Raw genomic sequence first — 21,908 nt, 5'->3', positions numbered from 1 at the left:
CCCCTGGTGGTACACCATCTAAATAGGCCCTGGAGAGAACGCTGTTTCTTATTTTAACCTCTTTAAGCAGTGATAAATGTATTTCTGTATCTTGGACTGGATTATGATCCAAATGCTTGTAAATATCAGTATCTACCAAGTGTTATTCAATTTCACTAATCTAATGGATCTGTTCATTTTTATCGTAGACCAGCCCTTATCTTCATTTTTAATCTATTTTCTTTAGATTTATCTCTTAACCCTATAATTGCCTTGCACTCAGTGATCTAAATTAAAGCTATTTTTATTATCAGTTATTTGTAGAGCGCCAACAGATTCGGCAGCGCTATAAACAGGTCTTGGTTTTGGGTTTAAAAGAAAAAGTAGACGTAATCCTGCTTAGAGAGGTTAAGGGCAGAATGGTAGGAGTTTAAGTTGGAACTTGTAATGAAGAAAGTTTGCTGAATGCTGGGATTTTCTCTAATGTTGCTCAACAGTGCAGGAACATCTGCATAGTTAGCCTGTCAGAGGAGTATGCCAGGGCTAAGGATGAGTTTGTGACTTTCGAGCTATGGTAGAGGAGCCAAATTGTTAAGGCCCTATGTAAGTGTGGAATTATAGTGACAGATAAATTGGTCAAGGCACGATAGGAGATAGAAGAGCAGAAGTTTGAGAGAGTTTGAAAGTTTAGTAGGGAGATCAGTAGGAAGTGCTGTGATGTTACAAGTGAGTAGATGATGGTCAGAACGAGGAAAATTAGAATTTGTAAAGTTTGATAGAGAGTGCATTGATAGCTGAAAATTAGATCAAGGGGAGCATCCATATATTTCTGAATGGGAGAGTCTGACCATTGTGACAGACTGTAAGAAGTGAGATAGAGAAGTTTTTTTTTTGCAGCAGCAGGGGCAGTGGAATGGCCAACCAGGGAGGATTAAATATCTGAGGAGAGGAAACGAGGTAGCCAGGCAACAAAATGATCAAGGAATTGAGTTGAGGAGCATGGGGGTAAATATATCACAACAACACGTAGAGAAAAAGGAGAATATAAGTGAATCATTTAGGTTTGAAATGAAGAAAATGTGAGAGAAGAGATAGGTTGTATTTGTTGAAAGATGCAACGAGACAAAAGTAAAATACCTACACCACCTCCTTGCCTGTTTCCAGGCCTCAGGGTGTGGCTGAAGGGGAGACCCATGTGACAGTGCAGCAGGGGTGGCTGTGTCTGAAGATGAGAGCCAGAAGGTTGAAGGAAAGGGTGGCTAGAAGGTATACATGGGTAAGCAAGTTTAGAAATTTGTAAGGGACCGGGATTGGGGATATATCACCAGCAGTTAGTATGAGCAAGAGGGAGAGTGGCATATGATTAGATACAAATTTGCAGTATTGAGAGTGTTTTTGGGATGAAGTGCAGGGAGGAGAGAGAGAGAGTGTTTAGGAATGTGTGAAGTTCATGATGGCAAAAGGTGAGGTGAGACTAAAAGAGATGGTCCAATGAATAGTCCAGGTGGTGAGGGGAAAGGAGTAAATTAACAAAGTAGTTTATTAAAGAGACAAGAGGTAGCAAAAAGGAAAATAAACATATGGACCATTTTTACAAATATGGAAAAAGTGAAACGCATAAAACACAGTTTTGCAGTAGCACTTGCCTTGTGTCTTGTCCTTTGTTCAATTCTTGCATAATTCTGTTGCTTGATTGCTGTACTTACAAAATGCTCACTTCAGAAATGTGAACATATGCTATTATAAAATGGCACACTGCCTATGCAATGCACACCTAAGCTAGTGTTCTATTTATAGGCAGGTCATTCAGCTGGGTCCACTAAATTAGCTAATAAGACAAAGACAGTCAAAAAGGCCAATTGGAAGGTTTGTTTCTGGCCAGGCCAGGGTGACATAAGTAAAACAAAAAAAAACAAAAAAACAGACAATAGAATGTGGAGGAGATGGATAATATGCTATAAATGTAAGAATAATAGTAAGTATTGTCAATTGCCTTGTGATGTTTAGCCCTTGTCAAGACACTAGAAATAAGACATTGGAAATCATATCACAATAAATACAGGATTTAATTAATAACCAACAACCATAAGCTTGATTCACATACATATCAAAAGAGAGAGTTACATAGAGTAAAATAAAACACCACAACGCAGTAAACAGTGCAGCGGATGTACTGGGGCTTCAGTTATATACCAATTTTTAATTTTAATTTTAATTTTTTTACATTTTATCATTCAGTTTTTTATATCATGATTAACTAATTCCACATAAGTCTCAGTACTACTGTTTGAAATATTTGGGCTAAATTTACTTTTTTTCCCTTTAGCGCAAATTGACTAGCTGACCACATCACCTCAATTTCTACTTTACTTGGATCATCAGAAGTAGCACCAATATTATTATAAATAACTTTCAATTTTAAATTCTAAAAAACTTGTATCTTTATATGGGCAAGATGGCAGTCCTTTGTTTAGCAGCGCTTTGTTTTCCTCCTAGGCTGCCTCAAAGGCATGGCATGAATTAATCCAGAAGGCACAGCAAAAAACCTTTTTTTTTTTTTGAGGGGGCCCCATAGCATTCAGTCTATATAAAGACATGTGTAGAATGTGTACAAGTCAAGTTTAATACATGGGAGCCTTTTATTAGTGTAGGGACTTAATATTATAACTGCTGTAAAGGCAAGAATGGCAGCATGCCAGTCTGTAACTATCAGTAGCAATAATTAGAAAGGGAAAATGAGAGTAACAATATTTTGTAATTTTTGCTAAATCCTATGTGAGGGTAGCATGACAGACTTTCAAAATCAGATATTGGAGGGAGTTGATAATTTCCTTGCTTAGGAATAACAATAAAATAGGTCTATGTGTATAGGGGTTAAGTAAAGACAATTTAAAGGTATTAGAAAAACAGTAACATTGATATTCCAATACCATCTTAAGCCTTTTTTTTTTTTTTGCTGTAAAAACGGTTTTCTATGCAAAGAGTGAGAGGTCCCCCTAGTGGTGGAAATATCAGCTGTCTGACAAATGCAAAAGCCAGTGGAACTTAGTAAGAAACAAAGAATTACCTCCTTAATTTTAAGGGAGAATGCAGCTAGTCATGTGATAAGGAAATAGTGAGCAGCTGTAACAGGAAGATAGTTCGTTTGTGCAGTAAGTGATGATATATTACTGCTGTGAAAAACAAATGTGATTCCAGTTGGTGTGTGTGTGTGTATATAAATGTGCACTGTTTAGCACTATTATGTTGTTGATAAGAGCACAGTGATACAATGTGTACAAATGGCTCTTTTGTGTGATGTAAGCACAGGGGAGGGGTGTAGGCTTTTTGTAAACTGCACATTGTTGGAGAAATATAGCTTGCTTGATAAAGGTTACTATATATAGCTTGCTTGATCTGTTAAAAGCTGAAACATCAACCTTGTTATGCTGAAACAATAAATCTTTGGCACTCACTGACTGGTCTTAAAGGGACACTGAACCCAATTATTTTGTGATTTAGACAGAGCATGCAATTTTAAGCAACTTTCTAATTTACTCCCATTATCAATTTTTCTTTGTTCTCTTGCTATCTTTATCTTTGAAAAAGAAGGCATCTAAGCTAAGGAGCCAGCCAATTTTTGGTTGAGTACCATGGACAGCACTTGTTTATTGGTGGGTGAATTTATCCACCAATCAGCAAGAGCAACCCAGGTTGTTCACCAAAAATGGGCCAGCATCTAAACTTACATTCTTGCTTTTCAAATAAAGATATCAAATTTTCTTCATTCTCTTGGTAATCGGAGTAAATTAGAAAGTTGCTTAAAATTGCATGCTCTGTCTGAATCATGAAAGAAAAAAATTGGGTTCAGTGTCCCTTTAACTTAAAAACAATCTGATGCATTTGATATACAGGTACAAATATGCCAAGATTTTAAAATCGAAACATATTCTGAAATCCAAACTTTTTAATTCATATGTTTTAAAATAAATAACATTTTATTAAAAAAAAAAAAAAAAAGTCATAATCTTCTCTGCCTGTGAGTTTAATTTTAGTTGTTTTTCTTTTTTTGTGTGTTCTGAAATGCTAATAATCTATTTTTTATTTAAAACAAATATTCTTTTTATGACTACAGTACTGTACTATCGTTTAGAAGTTATGCACTTTTTTTTTATAAATGATATAAAACTACATTTAGCTTACCTCTATGAGCTGTATTATGTAAATATTGCCTAATTCAGTGTTTTTCAATGCAGTCCTCAAGTAAGCCAAACAGTCAAGATTTTCATTATAGCTAAACCAGTGCACAGGTGAATTAATCAGCTGATGGGTGAGAGCAGGTTAGCAACCATGGTTACTAATCAGCTGATTATTTCATCTGTGCTCTAGTTTAGCTATAATGAAAACCTGGCCTGTTGAGGGTACGTGAGGACCTCGGTTGAAAAAAACACTGTCCCAAATGACATAAGATATTGCTGAGTTCCAGCCTCTCTCCAAACTGTCCCATTTTAAAGATAAATATGCCTAAATCCAAACTATTCAGAAATCCAAACCATTTCTGATTCCTAGCAGTTTGGATAAGGGTTTTTCTTATGATTTGACTAACCACCCGGCTAAAATTTAAGCCAATACTAACTAATGTTAAATGTTTCACAAATAATAATGAATTCACTTAAAATAATTATATATATATATATATATATATATATATATATATACACACACACGCATACATTTTGTATTTTTTAAACTTTACTAGCACCCTGGCAGTTGCTGGACTGAGTGAGAGTGCTCTCCTTTGTTATTGTGTTTGTGTGTGTATGTATGTCTGTATGTGTGTATATGTATGTGTATATATACACAGTTGTGCTCATAAGTTTACATACACTGGCAGAATTTATGATTTCTTGGCCATTTTTCAGAGAATATGAATGATAAGACAAAAAACTTTTCTTTCACTCATGGTTAGTGTTTGGCTGAAGCCATTTATTATCAATCAACTGTGTTTACTCTTTTTAAATCATAATGACAACAGAAACTACCCAAATGACCCTGATCAAAAGTTTACATACCCTGGTGATTTTGGCCTGATAACATGCACACAAGTTGACACAAAGGGGTTTGAATAGCTATTAAAGGTAACCATCCTCACCTGTGATATGTTTGCTTGTAATTAGTGTGTGTGTATAAAAGGTCAATGAGTTTCTGGACTCCTGACAGACCCTTGCATCTTTCATCCAGTGCTGCACTGACGTTTCTGGATTCTGCGTCATGGGGAAAGCAAAAGAATTGTCAAAGGATCTGCGGGAAAAGGTAGTTGAACTGTATAAAACATGAAAGGTATATAAAAAGATATCCAAGGAATTGAGAATGCAAATCAGCAGTGTTCAAACTCTAATCAAGAAGTGGAAAATGAGGGGTTCTGTTTGATAACATACTGCATTCATCTTGCCATCAATTCTGACCAAATTTCCTGTGCATTTGTAGCTCACACATCCCCAAAACATCAGCGATCCACCTCCGTGTTTCACAGTAGGAATGGTGTACCTTTCATCATAGGCCTTGTTGACTCCTCTCCAAATGTATCGTTTATGGTTGTGGCCAAAAAGCTCAATTTTGGTCTCATCACTCCAAATGACTTTGTGCCAGAAGGTTTGAGGCTTGTCTCTGTGCTGTTTGGCGTATTGTATGCAGGATACTTTGTGGCATTTGCGTAGTAATGGCTTTCTTCTGGCGACTCGACCATGCAACCATCTTTCTTCAAGAGCTTCCTTATTGTGCATCTTGAAACAGCCACACCACATGTTTTCAGAGAGTCCTGTATTTTACTGAAAGTTATTTGTGGGTTTGTCTTTGCATCCCGAACAATGTTCCTGGCTGAAATTTTAGTTGGTCTACCTGACTGTGGTTTGGTTTCAACAGAACCCTCATTTTCCACTTCTTGATTAGAGTTTGAACACTACTGATTTGCACTCTCAATTCCTTGGATGTCTTTCTTTCATGTAATTGGCAAGAGTCCATGAGCTAGTGACGTATGGGATATACAATCCTACCAGGGGGGGCAAAGTTTCCCAAACCTCAAAATGCCTATAAATACACCTCTCACCACACCCACAATTCAGTTTAACGAATAGCCAAGCAGTGGGGTGATAAAGAAAGGAGTAGAAAGCATCAACAAAGGAAATTTGGAAATAATTGTGCTTTATACAAAAAAATCATAACCACCATAAAAAGGGTGGGCCTCATGGACTCTTGCCAATATGAAAGAAATGAATTTATCAGGTAAGTTCTTACATAAATTATGTTTTCTTTCATGTAATTGGCAAGAGTCCATGAGCTATTGACATATGGGATATCAATACCCAAGATGTGGATTCTTCCACTCAAGAGTCACTAGAGAGGGAGGGAATAAAAATAAAAACAGCCATATTCCGCTGAAAAAATTAATCCACAACCCAAAAAAATAAGTTTATTTCATTTTTGAAAGAAAAAAATCTTAAAACAAAAGCAGAAGAATCAAACTGAAACAGCTGCCTGAAGAACTTTTGTACCAAAAACTGCTTCCAAAAAAGCAAATACATCAAAACGGTAGAATTTAGTAAATGTATGCAAAGAGGACCAAGTCGCCGCTTTGCAAATCTGATCAACTGAAGCTTCATTCTTAAAAGCCCACGAAGTGGAGACTGATCTAGTAAAATGAGCTGTAATTCTCTGAGGCAGGACCTGACCTGACTCAAAATAAGCTTGATGAATCAAAAGTTTCAACCAAGAAGCCAAGGAAATAGCAGAAGCCTTCTGACCTTTCCTAGGACCAGAAAATAAAACAAATAGACTGGAAGTCTTCCTGAAATCTTTAGTAGCTTCCACATAATATTTCAAAGCTCTTACCTCATCCAAAGAATGTAAGGATCTCTCCAAAGAATTCTTAGGATTAGGACATAAGGAAGGGACAACAATTTCTCTACTAATGTTGTTAGAATTCACAACCTTAGGTAAAAATTGAAAAGAAGTCCGCAAAACTGCCTTATCCTGATGAAAAATCAGAAAAGGAGACTCACAAGAAAGAGCAGATAGCTCAGAAACTCTTCTAGCAGAAGAGATAGCCAAAAGGAACAACACTTTCCAAGAAAGTAGTTTAATGTCCAAAGAATGCATAGGCTCAAATGGAGGAGCCTGTAAGGCCTTCAGAACCAAATTAAGACTCCAAGGAGGAGAAATGATTTAATGACAGGATTAATACGAACTAAAGCCTGTACAAAACAGTGAATATCAGGAAGTATAGCAATCTTTCTGTGAAATAAAACAGAAAGAGCGGAGATTTGACCTTTCAAGGAACTTGCAGACAAACCCTTATCCAAACCATCCTGAAGGAACTGTAAAATTCTAGGAATTCCATATGTCACTAGCTCATGGACTCTTCCCAATATGAAAGAAATGAATTTATCAGGTAAGTTCTTACATAAATTATGTTATTTTGGGTTGTGGATTATTTTTTTGGCGGAAAATGGCTGTTTTTTTTGTCTTCATTTTTTCCCCCCTCCCTTTCTAGTGACTCTTGCGTGGAGTTCCACATCCCTTTCCTTTTTTATACAGTTCAACTACTACCTTTTCCCGATCGCAGGTGAGGATGGTTAGCTTTAATAGCTATTCAAACCCCTTTGTGTCAACATGTGTGCATGTTATCAGGCCAAAATCACCAGGGTATGTAAACTTTTGATCAGGGTCATTTGGGTAATTTCTGTTGTCGTTATGATTTAAAAAGAGTGAACACATTTGATTGATATTAAATGGCTTCAGCCAAACACTAACCATGAGTGAAAGAAAAGTGTTTGTGTTATCATTCATATTCTCTGAAAAATGGCCAAGAAATCATAAATTCTGCCAGGGTATGTAAACTTATGAGCACAACTGTATATGTGTGTGTGTATGTGTGCGTGTGTGTATATGTGTATATATGTATGTATGTGTGTATATATATATATATATATATATATATATATATACATTTTGTATTACTATCTCAGTATTTAATGTCCCTTTAATAGAGCTACAGCTCTTTAATATCTTTTTATTCTATGGTGCAAATTCACTGTCGTTTTAAAATTCACTGCCGTGTTCTCAGTTTTAGTGAATTAGCTGCATCTGTTAAAATTAGGTACTGGTTTGTTTATTTTTTTGTATTTTTTTTTCTTACTGGAGAGTTCTTTGAATAATTACATATTATTCTATCACACTAAAAATGACCCTGTTTTGGACTATAACAAAATACACATACAATATATTTCAAAAGATTTGTATTGTAAAGAGGAAAATGAACCATTCCTGTTATGGAGTTATTTACAAGCTTGTTATTTTTCCTTACGTACAAACAGCTGAGGTGTGCACCATTCAAATAATATGGTGAGCTTTGAAATCATGACATCAAGCACAGTGTGTTACAAAAATAAGAAAATATATAAATATGTATATATATCTCAAACATTTTTGCAGCAAAAGACTTTTACTGAACATGGACAATAAACTGATTGCATCTAGATTAAATGTCTCCTAGCAACACTACAAAGGAATACAAAAGGCTACTTTGCCTTTCTGTAGAGGCAGGAAGTAATGGACCTTGCGCAAATTAAAGGGATGTGCAGCCCTTTTTTTTTTTCTTTCATGATGCAGATAGTGCATGCAATTTTAAGCAACTTAATAATTTACTCCTATTATCAATTTTCATTGTTCTCTTGGTATCTTTATTTGAAAAAACAGGAATGTAAGCTTAAAGGGACCTAAAACTCAAATTGTTTATTTCATGGTTCAGACAGAATATTTAATTTTAAACAACTTTCCAATTTACTTTTATTATCTAATTTGTTTTGTTCTTTTGGTATCCTTTGTTGTAAAGGATACCTAGATAGGCTGAAGAGCTGCTGATTGATGGCTTAATTTATATGCCTCTTGTTATGGGCTCATCCATGTGCAATGTGTTTCTTCAAAAAAGGATACCAATAGAATAAAGCAAATTACATAATAGAAGTAAATTAGAAAGTTGCTTAAAATGATATTCTCAATCTGAATAATGAAAGAACATTTTTGGGTTTCATGTCCCTTTAAAGTGTCAGTAAACCTTACAAATAATGTTATATAATTCTGCACATAGTGCAGAATTATATAACATTATATTAGCCAAACTTTGTAAAACATAATATACCCTTTCATTTTTTTTTTTAAAAAACGGCTGTTTTACAGACCCGCTCTCTGTGCTCTTCTGAGAGGGTCTGTTTGTTTCACACAGCGCATCGGGCCAGCTGTATAGTCACAGCCCGGCCCGACCGCGCCATAACACTAAGTGCAGCTCGCTCCTGCTCTGTCTGACAGCAGGAGCGAGCTGCACTGTGTATAATGGCGCGGTCAGGCCGGGCTGTGACTATACAGCTGGCCCGATGCGCTGTGTGAAACAAACAGACCCGCTCAGAAGAACACAGAGAGCGGGTCTGTAAAACAGCCGTTTTTTAAAAAAATTAAAAGGGTATATTATGTTTTACAAAGTTTGGCTAATATAATGTTATATAATTCTGCACTATGTGCAGAGTTATATAACATTATTTTTGAGGTTTACTGTCCCTTTAAGAGCCAGTCCATTTTTGGTTCAGAACCTGGGTAGCACTTGCTGATTGGTGGCTAAATGTAGCCACCAATCAGCAAACGCTACCCAGGGTGCTTAACCAAAAATGGTCTAGCTCCTAAGCTTGCATTCCTGTTTTTTCAAATACCAGAAAAAAAAATAAGAAAACTTGATAATAGGAGTAAATTAGAACGTTGCTTAAAATGTCATGTTCTATCTGAATCGTAAAATAAAAAATGGGTTTCATATCCCTTTTAAGTAAAAAAAAACTAATGGTAAAATCATTTTCAAAATGATGAGTAATACATATTGCAATTATTTCTATTAAATGGCTATAATAGTCAAAAAGTTACATTTTCTAATTTGTTAGAGCATGTGATTTTATGACTATAGACCCTGCTTTTTAACCCTTTAAGAACACAGCTTTCAGTTTGCTCAATTGTTTTATGACGGAAAAATTCCGTCATATGTCCTTAAGAGGTTAAATACACAGTAGAAACACTGCTCAGGACACACAGAACACTGCTGGTCTCAAACAGAATCCACCGCTTATCCAATCAGGTTAAAAGTCTTAAAGGGACAGTAAACACCAGAATTGTTGTTGTTTAAAAATGTAGATAATCCCTTTACCTATTCCCCAGTTTTACATAACCAACACAGTTATATTAATATACTTTTAACCTGTGATTACCTTGTATCTATGCCTCTGCAAACTGCCCCCTTATTTCAGTTTTTTTGACAGACTTGCATTTTTAGCAGGAGTGCTGACTCCTAGGAGCTTCACGTGCCTGAGCTCAATGTTATCTATGTGAAACACATGAACTAACGCCCTCTAGTGGTGAAAACCTGTCAAAAAGCTTTCAGATTAGAGGCGGCCTTCAAGGTCTAAGAAACTAGCATATGAACCTCCTAGGTTTAGCTTTCAACTAAGCATACTAAAAGAACAAAGCAAAATTGGTAATAAAATTAAATTGGAAAGTTTAAAATAATTTGACTTGACTGTCCCTTTAAATAATGTTATAACTCTATTATGGTCCTTAAAAGGGATAGTAAACACCAAAAATGTTGATGTTTAACCCCTTAATGTCACACATCGTACAGGATACGTCATACCCAAACTGGTCGTTGAAGACCAACGACGTACCCTGCTTTTAAAAATACTATTAAAAACAGGGGCACTTTCATTCTTGAAAGTTTACATAGCAGCAATTTTTTAAAAAATACTTACCTTTTATTCCTTGCAAGTTTGGAACACCGGAGCAGCAATTCCCCCACCCCAGGTCCTCTCTTCGTACGCCAGAAATGACGAATCCGGCTTCTTCCAATAACGGCTTCCCCCCACCCCCCAGAGCAAACATTGCCTTAGGCCACGTCGTGATTGGAGGAAGCCGGATTAGTCATTTCTGACAAGAGACGACCTGGGGGCGGGGGAATCACTGCTCCGTTGTTCCAAGCTTGCAAGGAATAAAAGTTAAGTATTTTTTTAAAAAACGGCTGCAATGTAAACATTCATGAATGAAATTGCCCCTGTTTTTATTCGTTTTTTTAAAAACGGGGTTTTTTTATTTGTGAAAATTTACATTCACTTTAAGATTATTTTTTATGCAGACTTCTTCCCTGTGTAAAACCAAAAAATCTGTCCTTTTTTATAAGGTAATAAAGTGAAACTATTATTTAGCTAGCGATTCCTGAGCTGCGATTGATGATAACGTCAGATATAACGTCACTGTGCATAAATGAATACCAAAAGCGCTGCCACGTGATCCCATCCTGGATATGGTCTCTGTTCTGGAAACCTTTATCTCCAGAAGGATATAAATAACTAGAAACTTCCAAAGGAGAGCTACTAAACCAATACATGGTCTAAAATATGAAACTTGCAAAGAAAGACTCTGAAAGTTTCTATCGTGTCACCTCTTTCCCTTCTCTCCTCTGAACTATACATTGTTAGATCAAATATAGGGCTGCAACTAACGATTATTTTCATAATCGATTAATCGGCCGATTATTTTTTCGATTAATCGACTAATCGGATAAAAAGAGAATCAATAATAGTTTTCTATGTTTTAAATAAAATCCACATAATGAGTGTTACAAATATAAACTTCAGACTAAAACTTTACATTAACACAACTGTTTCTTCAATTTTTAAGCAGCAGAGCACAGTTTTATAATCAAACAAAACAAAACCACAAACTGTTTGAAAAGAGGTAGAACTAGAAAGAGTTAGACTATCACTGTTAATAACATTCTGTTATTCACTCTTTCAGAAACTTTGCATTGAAATGCAAAAATCTCAACATGTCCACATGCTTCTGGCTAAGGCTGGTTCTCTGTTTGCAGCTATATTTCCTGCAGCAGAGAAAAGGCTGTTGAGGTGTATAGGTAGGGTTTTACCAATTTCACCAAAGTGGGATATTTATCTTTGTTAGCTCTTCACCAATGCTAAGTGTTTTCTACCTTGGCAAGGGGCCTCTCAATAAAGTAACCCTTGACTTCATTCTAACATAAAAAATATCTTGAATATCTATATGCAATGGTAAATAACCAGCTATAAGGTTAGGGGAAATAGCTAGTCCGCTCTAAAAATAACGAATATATACTTATAAAGGTTGAATCTGGTACATATTATCACAATTTATTAAAAATATAAAAAACAAGATCAAAAGCGCTAAGGACTGTATATCAATAACAGGACAAAGCCTTACACATTTATTTATACAGTACATATAATCAGCAATAGCAAGCAATACGCTAATAATTGTGCAAACAGATAATAGTGCACATCAATTTAAATAACTCCCATCAATCTAGGGGCAAGGTGTAAACAACAAGCTTGGCACTATATCATGAAAAGCATAGTTCCAAATCACCAGATTTAATATAAACAATCCAAATGATGACTATTATATCTGGGTTGCACATAAGCCAGGGGTAGTTGTAAACTTATACTGTCCTGAAAAAGTGAAAAGTAGACGTCCTTTAGGCTAAGGACATAACCATAAAACACAATACCATATGCAGGAGTTCATTGGAGTGAAGCAGCTGGTGTTGTACACAGAACAACTAATTGCAAACCAACTAATCGATTAATCGATTATGAGATTCGTTGACAACTATTTTCATAAACGATTATTGATTATGACGATTAGCTGTTGCAGCTCTAATCAAATATATCAAAATAACTTAATAAAGTGGAAGCTGAAAGCATTTTCCACCAAAACATAAATACCAAAACAAGTGGTCACAATCTAAAGTTAGAGGGTAGCAGATTCAGAAGAAATGTGAGGAAGTATTTTTTTACCGAAAGGGTGGAGAATTTATGGACGAAACTTCCAAAAGATGTGGTAAGGAACAAGGAACTGCATAACAAGTAATATGGTTAGTCCTTATTTATTTTCAAATTCTATGTTTGTGTTTTAATGTGAGATACATTTATGTTAACCTTTTAACGCCGTTACGTTTTATTCCGTCCAAATTTTTTCTGGGCTTTAACGCCGATGGACGGAATACAACGTCCTAACCGGGTGGCTTTCCTGCAGCCACTGGCGCTTCCCTGATGGGATTGCGGTCTGGAGGGAGTGTCTAGCATCATAGGGATGCTTCGCTGAAGCAATCCCATCATTGAAATCTCGTGATCACATGCACGATCGCGAGATTTCAAATTGTTTACATCGGAACAGTTGTTCAGATGTAGACACTTTAACCCCGGCAGGAAAGGGTTGAAAAAGAACAAAAGTATTGCAGTTTTGTTTCGATTTTCATGTAACTGTATATGTGTTTGCGTTTCATCTTTATGTCCTATTGGTGTATGCAATAACTTCCACTGACATCCCATTTTTTTTTTACAGATATTGCTACTAATTTGGATTCCAGCTGGTGTAACCAAAAAAGCAGGGCTGTTCTACTCCACTGTGGAAATTCCAAATCATATTAATAATGTCGGGCATTTGTCGAACCCTGCTCTTTAGTAAGTGCATAAACTCAAAATACATTAAACACATTTACATGACCTTAGTAGTAGCTTATTTACATGTGAGTTACATAATGTTGTGTAGACAAAGGGCTGTCAACTTTTTAGATGTACTTTATTGAAATGAGAGAAATATCCATTACCTTTAATAATAACAATTTAAGTAGTTTTATTTAACTAAAACAATAACATTATATTTTTAATGCTTGCCCCTTCCTCCTCGCACTTAGGTCCTTGTGCAGATCTATTCCACTCCAAACAATCTTATAATTATTGATCTTCTAGCTAGCCCCCGGATACGAAGGAACATAGGAGGAGGGGGCTTTTGACCCATGGGAGGAGTAGTCCCATAATTGGTGGAGTGGGGTGGGTCCCAGGAAAAGACTATATAAGGAAGTGTGGCACAGCCATCTTCAGAAAATAATTTGCATGGCAGCAAGAAGTTTTTCTGTCTTGCCTGAGATGTGTGCCTGCCCCGCTGTGGAGCTCCAAATGTGGTTGTTTGTTCCTTCTTCGTAGAGGGTCTAGGCATTTTTGGGCCCCCCCCCCCCCACAATTTAGGTATGTCGGAGCCTTATTAGAGCATTGATTTGCAGTGTACTATTGGTGGAGGTCTGACCCGCATCGCTAGGGTGCTGCACCAGTGCAGTTGAAAGCTCCGGGTGACATGGAACTGCAGATGCTGCTGAGACGTCGGTGGGTGCATTGGTACTTTTGGCATGTGTCCCATGAAGCGGTGATGTAGATTCTTGATACCAGTTGTGTTACGGTGCTATTATTTAATACATGTGGTTAATTTTCTGCCAGACGGTTCATATTTTGTGTTTTATGCACTATGCTTAAAGTACGTGTGGGGGGATTTACCTCATACTAGCAGGCATAAATTAATTTCTTAAAACACATTAGCGAATTGGAATATGTTTGTGTATTGGCCGTAGAAAGTTTTGTTGGGCTGGAGTTATAGTGAACACGAGTATCTGCAATTTTAAATGAGGCAGCAGCTCATTATTTATTTCCTGCAGTTCAGGTAACAAAAAATTACTTGAAATCTTTTTCCCTTAGAGTGTTTGGTCCTTTGGACTTTAGGGTGACACTTTGGGTACGGACATGTCCCTTACATTCTCAGGTGGCGTGCAGACTTATCACGGTCACTACAGTGATTATATTGAGACTATTAGGTTTGATCCGGATTCCTGCACTTATGTGGGTGAGCATTGTACTGTATAACTTTACTGATTTTAAAGTAATCGTTAAACTTCGCCTTAATACATGTCCAAGATTTTTATACTTATTACTCTAAGTGAGGGCTCTATGTTAGATCTGACTTTGATGGGGTTAAATTTCCCGCCATTGGTCTTTTGGCGCAATATAGCTCCCTTTCAGATCAGTGGCGAGCCTAGGGCATTACATTTGCAGAGCCTGTCAAGTAGTTGCATAAAAAATGGTATATCTGTGCAGAATAGGGGAATATAGTGGATATTCCTTCTTGGGGTTCACTAAACGATATGGAAGTTTTTTCTATATTCATAAGGGGGTGGTGTTTCTCTCCTCATGGTAAAGTTTGGTGACATAGGGGATATTCATGTTAGGTATGTTTGTTAGTACTTATTCTCTGCTGTGATGGTTACACTCTGCTCTGCCTTAAAAGATTAGATTGGGGTTTGCTCTTATTTCCTCGGCTTCCTTTGTTTTGTCTGCCATCTAGTGGCAGTTAACTGTATTCTGCATCTAATTTTCTTTTAGGTACAGTCTATAGTCAATATTTAATTTCTGTGATTCATGGGGCATTTCATTTTAAACAACTTTTTAATTGACTTTTCTTATTAAATTTTCTTGTTCCCTTGTTGGTATTTTTATTTATTTTGAAAAGATAAACTTGGGTAGGCTCAGACTGATTTTTGAACTGTATAACCGCCTCTGAGCTCAAAGCATTTTGAAATGTTTTCACAGTTAGACAGTGCTAGTTCATGTGGTCACATAGATAACATTGTGCTCACTCCCTTGGAATTATTTAGGAGTCTGCACTGATTGGCTAAACTGCATGTCTGTCACAGCACTGTGATACGGGAGCAGTCTGCAGAGGCCTTGATACGAGGTAATCACTGAGCTAACAAGTTTTAATATAACTGTTGGTTATGTAAATATGGGGAACATGTAAGGGAATTTCTAGTTTTTTAAATAATGGAAGTTACGGTGTAGTCGGCCCCGTTATGGTTTTTTTTTTTTTACATGTTTTGTTGCCTACGGAGGATATATATTATGTGCGTATGTGCTGTCATACATATATTCCTATGATTTATTGTATTCAATATATACATTGTATATGTGGTCCGTACCATTATTTGTTGTTGGAAAATTATCCTTTTAAGGTTTTTCCCACTTGTATTCCTCTGAGGGATTTATGTCATGTATGGTGGATATTCCATCATTTATACTGTTGTATGGGAGCGCAAATATGACTATCCTTTTCATAACAGAGTCGCAGCGCTGTCGGCGATGGTTCTGTAATACAAGGTTGTGAGTTCGAATCCGTGTCTGCATCTTTGCAGTTCGTTGGCATACGTGGCTGAATTTTCAGCGGTTGGTAAATCGCCTTCCTAAGAGCAGACTACAGCGGTAAAAAATTTGGGTGAGCCATCTACCCGTTTGATCGCTATAAATGTTACCTTGTTTGCAGCCTAGCTTTATAGCGCTGCAAACTCTGTGGCTGCTTTGCTTATACCTGATGAGGTAAAAAACAATATACTATATATATACAGGCAGTCCTCGGGTTACAGACATCCGACTTAAGTACAACTCGTACTTACATACAGAGAAAATAGAGCTTTATCGACAATCCTTCTTTACAGGATAATCCAAAATACTGAAAATCCAATTGTCACAAGGACAGAAAGTGATGTGAAATTTTCTGAACAGGGGTACAGATAGCAAAACAAACTTTATCCTATGCTATCCAAAACAAAAAAAAAATGTTTGGCTAGAGTTTCACCTAAAAAAAGTGCCTGTTCCAACTTACATACAAATTCAACTTAAGAACAAACCTAAAGTCCCTATCTTGTACGTAACCCGGGGACTGCCTGTATATGCGTATGATAATTTTAATATTGCTCTATTACGGGGGGAACTTAGATCTTGCATTGCAACTACTATGGTTTTACGGTTTTGAGATCAATAATTTAATCGTTTTACTCTCTCTGGTTAGGAGATTTCCAGGTCCGGGTCCGATCCTATTGGTGGTATTTTCCATGCTTTTTTATCTTGAAGGGACAGTTTACTCAATGTGTTTCCCACCTATAATGTCTTCCTAATGATCCACTCTGCCTAATGGAATGTATTGAATTGTTTACAAGTATTTACATTACCTTATATCGGCAAATGTAAACGGGTATTTACCCTGTGGTATCCCAACCCATCCTTAAAGTTTTGGCATCAAGTCCAAGCTGTGTTAACATAGCCTGTAGTGGACAGTACACTCCCTGTGGGGTATAGAAGGATAAGGTGATAATATGTTAATTTCACATTGTTCTTTACAAGTATTGGTGATTAGTTTATGGACAGATATAAGATAAAGAAGCATGTATATGTACACAATGTGATAAAGTAATGAGATCTGATTATACCTACAGATATAAGATAAAGACACATGTATATGTACACAATGTGATACAGTAATGAGATCTGATTATACATACAAGCTCAACCCAATTTTGGTAGGTTGTGGCTTTAATGCATGGAACCAGTGGTTCATTTACGTAAATAGGCCCTAAAGGAGCAAATTTAATTTTTTTATACTGTACGGCTTTCTGTTTGCCTGGCCTGCCAATACCCTTACCTGTTTACGCATCAGGGATAATTTTATAGAATGGCTGTGGATTATGGGGTACCTAGCATTTAATAAGTCGGAAGGCCTGCCATCTGTGATTATTTTCTTAGTGTTACTATTGTGTCTGTTGGAAGAGAGTGCAGAGCACTGGGATCAAAGGTGGACTTGCAGAAGGAGATAAGGTCCTCCAGGGAGTATGCTAGGGTTTAGCTCTGGACTTTGAAGTTTTATTGGGAAGCAAAAAATTTCACGCCGCATTATCCAGGGCAGGAGAATTCTGCTTTTTTTTTTTTTTTTTTGTCATTGGCCGTGGCCGAGTGGAAGCAGCCTCATCATTTTATTAGTCTTTAAATTATGTTGAACGATGACCTAATTTGGGCTTTTTTATCTTTATTTTAACAGGTCTGCAATGACTCAGGTGCCCAGATTTCTTGGGAAGAGTGGGGGACTGAACGGCTGGAAGGGTAGGTGTTGGTGCGGTTCAGTGAGAACCTGAATGACCAGCAAAATGGAAGGAGGTAGAATGGGTAATGACTTAGTCTTTCTGGAGTTATTACAGTGCTGGTGGCCACGTTTTGTGTGGGCAGATTTGTTTGTAAACGGGTCAGTGTTGTCCACACTGACTACAGGGGGTGGTTTCAGCAGTTGACATATTATATGCCCCTCACCCCTAATTCCACGGTCATTGCATTGTTAAGGCCATTTGGTTGGCAATGCCTGTGTTTCCATGCATTCGTAAGAGCGAAACACATTTCTGGGGTTCATAACTCACTGGCCAATGCCTTTCATGTTTTTCTATGGCATTGCTACCAGGAGTGCGCGCCATGGGCAAACATAGTGGGGAGACCATTCCAGTGTGGATGGGGTACCTTGGTATGGATGTTCAGCCCACTTGGTGAGGTTTGACATAGCGCGGAAACGTGGTCGGCCTTTGCGAAAATTTTAGCAAAAGGGGAAGGATTGATTTCAGTTCAGGGCTTTAGAGATGGCGCAATGCATGTGTTTGGGTTTTTTGCTTCAAGGGTTGTGGAGGATGGTACTCCTGTGGGTTGTCAGCCATAATATATGGCCCCATGGGGGGCTGGGTTATGGGTATGTGGTGTCCATGGTCTCGCAAGTGTTCACTTGCCTCGAAAATTTGTGCAGCCACGGAAGCTGCTGTATTGGGTTTGGTGTCTTCTTTGTTGGGGGTGCCTAAATTTTGGGTGTTTAATTTGTTTATGGTTGTTCTGTTCACATGGTTGGGGGTCTGGTACACATGTGGGTAGTGGTCCAATTTTTCAATCATTGGTCCCGGTGTGTGGCTTCATTTGAGAAGGAGGGCTTCAGCCAGGGTTTTTTGATAGTAAAATGTTATTGGAGGGTTTGGAGTACGGGGACCTAGATGGGTTTGCGGGTTGCCGCTGGTGGTGCATTATACTGATCTGTTCCAGTCTATGGGGGTACTCGTGGTTCAGGCTGAGGTACTGATTTAGGTTGCTTGCCTCAGAGAAGCATGGTGAGTAAGATCAAGGAGGCTTGGAGAGGTTTTGTGGGCTTGTCCAGGGTTTAACTGTCGTATGGTCTGACATGATTACGAGATTGGTTGGTGGGCGGCATGGCCCCATTATAGACTTAACAGGGGGAAGGTGGTGAACAAGCTGGTTGCAGCCTTATGCGTGGAGTAAAATGGGTGGTTGTGCATCAGTGATTTGGTGGATGCGGATACTGGTGAATTAAATTTGCATTTTGGAGTACACCTTAATGTTTTAAGTTTAAGGCGGTTTCTCTTGGGGCTACAAGAGAATTTGGTGTCCTTGGCGTGAGGGGTGGCGGGCTGGTCTGCCTGGCAGTCAGTCCAGTCTTTGGCGGGTGCTCGTTCCCTCACGTTTGCAATTGGACTATGGCCATAAGTGAATGGGTTAACCTCCCCACGGGGTGGGAGAGCAGGTTAAGTAGCTTCTTGGACACTGGGTTCCTTGGAGCTTGGGGTTTTAAAGAAATAACGGACTTAGTTAAGTCCAGGTGAATTTATATACGGCCTGGTCAACAAGAAAAGGGAGATTAATGAATTAAGTTTGGGAGCTAGCATCTTCAGAGTTAATGGAATTTGTATATGGTTTAAAGTTATTTATTTGGTGTTTTAAATTTGTTATTTAATAAACAGGCTGTGGCCAGTATTTTTACCAAGCAACAAGTGTCTGTGTATTTAATTGGTGAATGATTTAAGGTAATTTAAAGTTTATTATAAGGGGACGGCAATCGACGACTCTTGTGGTCAAGCTAGCCCCCAGATACGAAGGAACATAGGGGGAGGGGGCTTTTGACCCATGGGAGGAGTAGTCCCATAATTGGTGGAGTGGGGTGGGTCCCAGGAAAAGACTATATCTTCAGAAAATAATTTGCATGGCAGCAAGAAGTTTTCCCTCCCTCCCTCCCATTGTTTATGGTTTTATGTTTTGTCACAGCTTGGCGGGTGCTAGTTCCCTCACGTTTGCAATTGGACTATGGCCATAAGTGAATGGGTTAACCTCCCCACGGGGTGGGAGAGTAGGTTAAGTAGCTTCTTGGACACGGGGTTCCTTGGAGCTTGGGGTTTTAAAGAAATAACGGACTTAGTTAAGTCCAGGTGAATTTATATACGGCCTGGTCAACAAGAAAAGGGAGATTAATTAATTAAGTTTGGGAGCTAGCATCTTCAGAGTTAATGGAATTTGTATATGGTTTAAAGAGTTATTTATTTGGTGTTTTAAATTTGTTATTTAATAAACAGGCTGTGGCCAGTATTTTTACCAAGCAACAAGTGTCTGTGTATTTAATTGGTGAATGATTTAAGGTAATTTAAAGTTTATTATAAGGGGACGGCAATCGACGACTCTTGTGGTCATGAAACTTAGTATGGGCTGATCCTGTGTACATAGATTTGCAGGGGAGCGATGGCATTAAAGGGACAGTAAAGTCAAAATTAAACTTTCATGATTCAGAAAGAACATGCAATTTTTAAACAATTTTCCAACTGACTTCTCTTATCTAATTTGCTTAATTCTCTTGGTATTACTTGTCTTGTTGAAAAAGCATACATAGATCGGCTCAGAAGCAATGCCCTACTGTGAGCTAGCAGCTTGTCACACTGTGTTCAGCTAGACCAAAGTAGAGCATTGCGCTCCTTCAACAAAGGATTACCAAGAGAGTGAAGCAAATTTGATAATTAGCAGTAAATCTGAAAATTGTATTCTCTGAAACCCAAAAAGTTTTCATGTTTGTCTATTTCTCAATTCTGTATGTTTAAAAAAAAAAAAAAAAAAAGACTAACAATTCTCTTTTCCTTTCTTCTGCTAGGTTTGTTTTTTGCTTAGTTGCCAGTGCCTTTCTACATTTCCAAAACCTTGTGGTTTGTTATTAGAGTGGCATTTCCAGGAAAAATGTCAGACATTTCAATGCAGGTATGGTTGTTAACAAAACGTATTTGTAGCTAACAATTACAATTATTACATCACTTGTTAGTTATTCCAAGTTGTAAAGTTTTGGGGCACTCCTTTGACGGTGTCTGTGTGTATACACGTGCACACACACACATTTTACATTACATTATATGACATGACTAGCTTAAGCATATACATTTGGAGTAGGTGCTCACTTCGCCCCACTCATTTCAGGAAGACTCTGTGCCATGTACTGTACACACAGGACAGCTGGTTATATAGTTATTGCCTATCTAGAAATGTATGTGTGTATATATGTATGTATGTGTGTGTGTGTGTGTGTGTGTATGCGTATGTGTATATATATATATATATATATATATATATATATAGTGTATGTATGTACAGTAGTGTGTGTGTGCCTGCCATCTCATAAAAAGTAATATTTGTAATCATATAAATACTCTAGTTTTCACAAAAGGGCATTTTAAATAACGTTGTCTCTCTTATTTTCTCAAAGTTACTGAGCACAATATATCAATCAATAATCTATGAGAACCAGCACCCTTTTTTTGAGTTCCAGAACATTTTCGTTCACAATAAAGCACTGTATGCTTATTTATATATTTATTTATATATATATATATATATATATATATACACACACTCAGGGCCGCCATCAGGGGGTGACAGGGGTGACTCCTGTCAGGGGCCCAATGGGCTAGGGGGGCCCCATGAGGCAAAAACTAAAAAAAATATTTTTTTTTATTTATTTATTTTTTTTTTTAAATTGTGGCAGCCACCAGTGGGTACTACATCAGAGTGCTAATTGAGCATGGGAAATGTTATTACAAAGAGTAAAGTATTAGCATTTGAGAGGATTTCTGAGTGCGCACTAAACCACTATGCACATTGTGAGACAGACTTGGCACTTTGTTTGTACAGTGTGTGCCTGAGTCAGTCGGCTGATCACTTTCATTTCCAGAGGAGGTAGGAATTACTTTGCAAATGTTTTTTATTTCTTTGTGCAATTTAAGATTGTAACTTCAGTGTGGTAGTAGTTGTATGGTGAGGCCAGGGGTCCATAAAAACAAATTTTTTAGCAGCAGTGTATTTATGATTATTTGGCAATGCTGTAGAAAT

The 21,908-nt window shown here is 37.5% G+C and overlaps 1 protein-coding gene across 1 annotated transcript in view; it reads left to right on the top strand.

Moving 5' to 3' along the window:
• The first annotated feature begins 3,087 nt into the window (after nt 1-3,087).
• Nucleotides 3,088-21,908, top strand: part of LOC128638553 (zinc finger protein 239-like) — a 71,950-nt gene continuing 53,129 nt past the window's right edge. The window contains exons 1-3 of the mRNA XM_053690579.1: nt 3,088-3,131; nt 13,420-13,538; nt 20,683-20,786. The gene's annotated coding sequence lies outside the window, so the exon portion shown is untranslated. The remainder of the gene's footprint in view (nt 3,132-13,419; nt 13,539-20,682; nt 20,787-21,908) is intronic.

This window comes from Bombina bombina, chromosome 8 (assembly GCF_027579735.1).
Source record: "Bombina bombina isolate aBomBom1 chromosome 8, aBomBom1.pri, whole genome shotgun sequence".
In the NCBI taxonomy this organism is placed as follows: Eukaryota; Metazoa; Chordata; class Amphibia; order Anura; family Bombinatoridae; genus Bombina; species Bombina bombina.
Note: the sequence above shows the minus strand (reverse complement) of the source record. Positions and strands in the feature narration are given on the sequence as shown.